This window comes from Henckelia pumila, chromosome 4 (assembly GCF_033568475.1).
Source record: "Henckelia pumila isolate YLH828 chromosome 4, ASM3356847v2, whole genome shotgun sequence".
Lineage (NCBI taxonomy): Eukaryota > Viridiplantae > Streptophyta > Magnoliopsida > Lamiales > Gesneriaceae > Henckelia > Henckelia pumila.
The window spans coordinates 36,692,680-36,700,436 of record NC_133123.1 but is presented as its reverse complement, the minus strand read 5'-3'; positions in this window follow the sequence as shown (position 1 = coordinate 36,700,436).

Below are 7,757 nucleotides of genomic sequence, written 5' to 3'. Positions count from 1 at the left end.
CACAACACACTTGGTTTCACACTCAAGTGTTTACAACAATAGCACAACCAACTCACAAACTATTTTTACAAACACTCTCAAATATATCACACAAACACTTTGATAGTGAGAAATTGCTTGCAAAGGAGAGAAGAGATGAGTTGGGATGTCTCCAAATGAACTTGGATGGCCTCTATTTATAGTTGGCAAAGATTTGAATCTGACTTGAGTGCTTGGAGCGTGTGTTAAGAAGTCAATGAGAGACAAAAAGTGTTCGGCACCGCTGCCATCTTTTTTCCAGCACTGAGCGGATTTTGTAGAAAAATCTTATCTTCCAATCTAACCGTTGGATTGATCTAAAATTTGAACTGAATCTTTAAAACATCCAGATCTTTATTCTGAACGGTGCAGATTAGATTGGAAAGAGTCAAAAATTTGCAGTAATTTTCGGAAGTCGCTTCATCATGTTTTCGAACCTGTTCTGTGCAACAAATTTGAAAAATTCATATCTCTTAATCCATCTGTTGGATTGACCTGAAATTTGGACACAAGCTTTATAACATCATAATACTGAATCTGATTGGTGGAGATTTGATTTGGATTTCTCAAAAATTCCCAGTTATTTTCTGAAGTTGAATCTTCATGGTTTCGTTCCTTGCAGAAGTGGGTACTGTGCAGCATATATGGAAAAATTCATATCTCTCATTCTAGCCGTTGGACTGCTCTCAAATTTGTACAGTACTTGTAACACTTCTTTATCTAGATTATGAACAGTGGAGATCCGATTTGGTATCATAGAAAATTTCCAGTAGTTTTCGGAAGTTGCTGCTCCATACTTTGGCTTCTTCTTGTCTTTTTCTTCATATCTCTTAACAATGTTTCATCCATTCAATGAGCAATACAAGACTTTATAAATACATGTATAGCTTCAAAATAACTTCCAATAATTTATTTTTCAATAAATCTAATCTGCAAAATCTCACTTTAAATGGTTAGTAACAATTAACCGAGTTTTGTAATCATCAAAACATAATATTAAGAGACTTGTTAATGCATTAAAAATATTAATCTCATAACACGAGATTTGTATGCGTTTAAGGCGTAACAATCTCCCCCTTTTTGATGATCACAAAACTTGGTTAAATAGGAGAAATAAATGTACAATATTAAATAAATAATTTAAATTTGCACAATATAATTGCTTGAATAAAACTTCCCCTAAATTAAACAATTAGTGAAGAAGAGTTTGTTTATCAAATAACCGATTTTATTCTTTATGCATTTAACCATACTAACTCTCCCCTTTAGTTAAAGTATTTAACCAAACTAATTCTCCCCCTTTTTGTGATAATCAAAAAGACTGGAAAAGTATGCAAAAACATGAGAATTGAAATATGATTTCTAAAATGCAACACATAAATTTCACATAAATAACAAAATATGAGCGTATAATATTGAATAAATACAATTAATTTGTATTATCCAAAATTAAGTTGCTCGAATTTTATATTAAGATCCCCCTTAATATGTCATTATCTTTAGAATATGTCAACAAGTGATTACAACTCAATCATGCCAAGTTCACCACGCAAACGAATAAAAGTATTTTCATCTAGTGGTTTTGTAAAAATATCAGCAATTTGATTAGTTGTGTCAACATATTGAAGTTCAACTTCATTTCGTTCGATGTGGTCACGAATAAAATGATGACGAATGTCAATATGTTTGGTGCGCGAATGTTGAATCGGATTCTTAGTTAAACATATGGCGCTTGTGTTGTCACAGAAAATAGGGATTTTTGAAAAAGAGACGCCATAGTCGAGCAATTGATGCTTCATCCAAAGAATTTGCGCACAACAACTACCAGCAGCCATATATTCGGCTTCGGTCGTTGACAACACAACACAGTTTTGCTTTTTGGAAAACCAAAAAACTAAACAGTTTCCTAAAAAGAAACAGGTTCCACTAGTGCTTTTCCTATCCACCTTATATCCACCAAAGTCGGCATCGCAATAAGCTTTTAAATCAAAGAAAGAATTTTTCGAATACCACAAGCCGAGATTTGGAGTATTTGAAAGATATTTGAAAATGCGTTTTAAGGCGAACAAATGTGATTCCTTTGGACATGATTGAAATCATGCACACAAGCAAACACTAAACATAATGTCTGGTCTACTAGCAGTAGCATATAATAAGGAGCCAATCATACTACGAAAGGAAGATTGATCTACAGATTTACCATTTTCATCCTTGTCGAGTCTGATTGCTGTGCTCATTGGTGTGGATGATGATTTTGTGTTCTCCATCTCAAACTTCTTTAGAATCTCCTTGATGTATTTGCTTTGGTTCACAAAGAACCCATCTTTGCACTGTTTGATTTGCAATCCGAGGAAATAATTAAGTTCCCCCATCATGCTCATCTCAAAGTGATCCTGCATCAACTTAGAGAATTCTTGACAAAGAGTTTCATTAGTAGAACCAAAAATTATATCATCAACATAAATTTGCACAATCAATAAATCATCTTTGACATGTTTGGTAAACAAAGTAATATCAATCTTTCCTCTTGAAAAATCATTTGAAATAAGGAAAGTTGATAGTTTTTCATACCAAGCTCGAGGAGCTTGTTTCAAACCATACAAAGCTTTGTTTAGTCTATACACATGATCAGGTAATAATGCATCAACAAAACCATCAGGTTGTTCAATATAAACTTCCTCTTTCAATTCACCGTTAAGAAATGCACTCTTAACATCCATTTGAAATAACATAAAATTTCTAGAGCAAGCAAAAGCAAGTAACATGCGAATAGATTCTAGTCTAGCAACAGGCGCATAAGTCTCATCGTAATCAATGCTTTCTTCTTGACTATATCCTTTAGCTACAAGCCTAGCTTTATTTCTAGTGATAGTGCCATGCTCGTCAAGTTTATTCCTAAACATCCATTTAGTTCCTATGATAGATCTATCGTGCGGCCTAGGAACAAGATTCCAAACATTATTGCGTTTAAACTCATTCAACTCATCTTGCATAGCAATAATCCAAGAATCATCTAATAAAGCATCATCAATACACTTAGGTTCAACATGCGAAACAAAAGCAAGATGATTGCAAATATTATTAAGAGAAGAACGAGTGGCTACTCCCTTCGAAGGACTTCCGATGATAAGATCCATTGGGTGATCTTTGTGAAGCGTCCAATCCTTCGGAAGTGGTGTTTCCTCAACGGAAACATCTATATCATTTAGGCTTGAGGAAGTCAACTCTTCTTCGAGTAATTCTACATCATCAATGTTAGTGCGAACAATAGTAGACATAGATTCATCAAAAATAACATGCATAGATTCTTCAACAAGTAAAGTGCGTTTATTAAAAACTCTAAAAGCTTTACTTGAGGTAGAATATGAGAAAGATACCTTTGTCGGATTTGGCATCAAATTTGTCAAGGTTGTCCTTACCATTGTTATGTATGTAGCATTTGGAATCGAAAGCTTGAAAGTAAGAAATGTTAGGCTTTCTCCCTCTCCATAATTCATATGGAGTTTTTTTTAGAATTGACCTTATTGATATGCGATTGATAATGTAACAGGCAGTGTTCATTGCTTCAGCCCAAAAATATTTTGGTAGAGAATGCTCATATATCATGGTCCTCGCAATCTCTACAAGTGTCCTATTTTTCCTCTCAACGACCCCGTTTTGTTGAGGAGTCCTAGGACAAGAAAAATTATGACCGATGTCTTTCTCTTCACAAAAGTTTGAAAAACTCTCATTTTGAAATTCAGTTCCGTGGTCACTACGGATCTGCTTTATTGAAAGATTTTTCTCATTCTCAACACGTTTCACAAAAGTTTTAAAATAATCAAAGACATCATTTTTGTGGGCTAAAAACAATGTCCACGTGAATCGTGAGAAATCATCCACAATGACAAATGCATAAAGCTTCCTTCCTAGGCTAGCGTTCCTCGAGGGACCACATAGATCTAGGTGAAGAAGTTCAAGGGGCATAGAAGTTGATATAAAATTTTTGCTTTTAAAAGATTCCCTTGTATGTTTGCCAAGTTGACATGCATCACAAATAGAATCTAATTTTAAATTGAGTTTTGGCATACCAACAACTAAATCAAGTTTAAAAAGTTTTTCTATGGTACTAGGACCAACATGACCTAGTCGTCTATGCCAAAGAATATTGTCATCAACATTCAAAGATACAAGGCTTTTAATATTTGATAAAGATAAATTATTTAAAGAAACCTTGTATACATTTTCACTTCTATAACCTTTGAAATTTATGGATTTGTCAGTCATGAGTGATATGGTGCAGTGTTGGGGAGTGAATTTGACTTCATAACCTTTATCGCACAATTGACTTATGCTTAGTAGATTATGTTTAAGCCCATTCACTAGGAGTACATCATCAATCAAGCAAGATTCAGATATACCTATTGAGCCGATTCCTTCGACAACTCCTTTGTTGTTGTCTCCAAAGGTGACAGTTCCCTTCTCCTTTGGTTTGATGGATTGTAGAAGCTCCTTGTTTCCCGTCATATGTCTAGAACATCCACTGTCTAGATACCATATGCTAGGGAGAACATTTTTCCTATTTCCCTACAAAAAATTTATTTTGGTACCCTTTAGTTCTTTTGGGTCCACAGTGTTAGAAAAAGAGAGATACAAAATAGACTTCTTAGAGTTCAGTCTCTCATAGCAACATCATCGCCACTTTCTAAGAGTGCTCCCAGTAGTAGGTAGGGCTATGCCTCTTTAAAAACCTATTTTCTTGGACAAAGCAGCGTTCATCAGGAAGACCAGTCGCATCAAGGCAATTTAAACCGGTCTATGATGAACTCCCTTAGATCATGATCTCATAATGCCAACTGATGAGTTGTTAAGTACTCTTAGGCCTCCATTTCATATAGCTCTTTTGATTATATTGAAATCTTAAAGATCTACATTTATGTCTAACATGTCCTATTTTACAATAATAAGAGCATGTAGGGGGTAATCTCATTTTTGCCTTTGCAATTAGGCTAGTAAAGTCAATTGATTTCTTACCATACCCTATTCCACTCTTATCAAAACTACATTTCTGCATGCTAAGTAAGTTACTCAATTTATTACTACTAATATTGAACTTATCAAATGATTTTTCTAAGTGAGCTATGTCATCCTTTAATCTTAGGTTTTCATGCTTCTTAGAATCTAATTTATTTTTAAGAAGTTTATTTTCTTTTCTAAGGGTTTTAGCCATATCAAACATAAGTTTATACTCTTGAAGTATTTCATCATAAGATGGTACCTCATCATTGTCGTCGGAGGTGATGTCATCATCTTTGGCCATGAGACAAAGGTTGGCTTCCTCATCGTCGTCATCGCTATCGCTCCAAGTGGCTATGAGTGCTTTCTTCTTGCCTTTGTCATATTTCTTCTTGAGAGGGCACTCATTTGCATAATGCCCTTGTTGTTGACAATTGTAGCAAGTAACTTCCTTATCCGTCTTCTTTTTGAAGTTGTTTCCTCGCATGAATTTTTTGAATTTTCTTGCGAAGAGAGCCATATCATCATCTTTTTCTTCGACTTGGGTGGATAAGGCAATCCCCTTTGCCTTGGTTTTCTTATCCTCCATCTTTGACTCTTTTCTTGTAGCCACTTCCAACTCATGGGTTTTTAGTGTCCCATGTAGTTGATCAAGATCGTAGGATGCGTTGTTGCCTTTGTTGGACTCAATGATGGCCGTCCTCTTGGCATCCCACTCCTTGGGTAGGGCGCGTAGAGCTCTTCTCCAAACTTGCTTGGATGGATACTTTTCTCCAAGTTGGGCTAACTCATTGATGATTTGAGTAAGCCTTCGGAACATTGTGTCGACGTCCTCATTGGTTTCCATCTCAAATGTTTCGTATTTGAGTTGGAGTAGATCGATCTTCGTCTCTTTGACTTGATTAGTCCTTTCATGGCATATCTCCAACTTGTCCCATATTTCTTTAGCGGAAGAGCACATCGAGATCCGATTGTACTCGTTCATATCTAAGGAACAATGAAGAATATTCATGGCTTTAGCATTTTGAGATATAAGTTTCATATCCTCCTTGGAAAAGTCGTCCATTCCCTTAGAAATTTTGACACCCTCAACCTCTTTAGTAGGTATGTAGGGACCTTTCACAGTAACCTTCCAAAGGTCATAGTCTACGGATTGGATATATAGGGACATTCGGTTTTTCCAATACCCGTAGTTTATGCCATTGAAAAGAGTAGGACGATTTGTTGATTGCCCTTGAGCATAGTCGCTCGCTAGATTTGCCATAGAGCCTTTTTGAAAATATTTTGTAAAAAGGTGTCTCTGATACCACTTGTTAGAACCTAATGGGGGGGGGGGGGGGATTTAGGTTCTATTGGCAACTTTAGCAATTTAAAGTGATTATGCAAGTACGCAAGCGGAAGACTTAAGCAATCAAATAATAAGTGCGGTAAATAAATGCGTAATGTAAATAAAGCAGTAAAAGGGATAAGAAATATTTATGGAAGTTCGACGATAAATCGTCTACGTCTCCCCTTCTTGGTTAAGTTGATTAACCAAGGATCCACTAGCACTTCGAACGTCTTGGCATTGATGGCTCCAAGGATAGCCTTACAACTTGACACGATCACCGCGCCGATACAACTCAACACTCTTGGCCTTAAGGGCTCCAAGGATAGCCTCAACACAACACTTGGCTTCACACTCAAGTGCTTACAACGATAGCACAACATACTTGGCTTCACACTCAAGTGTTTACAACAATAGCACAACCAACTCACAAACTATTTTTACAAACACTCTCAAATATATCACACAAACACTTTGATAGTGAGAAATTGCTTGCAAAGGAGAGAAGAGATGAGTTGGGATGTCTCCAAATGAACTTGGATGGCCTCTATTTATAGTTGGCAAAGATTTGAATCTGATTTGAGTGCTTGGAGCGTGTGTTAAGAAGTCAATGAGAGACAAAAAGTGTTCGACGCCGCTGCCATCTTTTTTCCAGCACTAAGCGGATTTTGTGGAAAAATCTCATCTTCCAATCTAACCGTTGGATTGATCTGAAATTTGAACTGAAGCTTTAAAACATCCAGGTCTTCATTCTGAATGGTGGAGATTAGATTTGATTGAGTCAAAAATTTCCAGTAATTTTCGGAAGTTGCTTCATCATGTTTTCAAACCTGTTCTGTGCAACAAATTTGAAAAATTCATATCTCTTAATCCATCTGTTGGATTGACCTGAAATTTGGACACAAGCTTTATAACATCATAATACTGAATCTGATTGGTGGAGATTGGATTTGGATTTTTCAAACATTCCCAGTTATTTTCTGAAGTTGAATCTTCATGGTTTCGTTCCTTGCAGAAGTGGGTACTGTGCAGCATATATGGAAAAATTCATATCTCTCATTCTAGCCGTTGGACTGCTCTCAAATTTGTACAGTACTTGTAACACTTCTTTATCTAGATTATGACCGGTGGAAAACCAATTTGGTGTCATAGAAAATTTCCATTAATTTTCGGAAGTTGCTGCTCCATACTTTGGCTTCTTCTTGTTTTTTTCTTCATATCTCTTAACAATGTTCCATCCATTCAATGAGCAATACAAGACTTTATAAATACATGTATAGCTTCAAAATAACTTCCAATAATTTATTTTTCAATAAATCTAATCTGTAAAATCTCACTTTAAATGGTTAGTAACAATTAACCGAGTTTTGTAATCATCAAAACATAATATTATGAGACTTGTTAATGCATTAAAAAC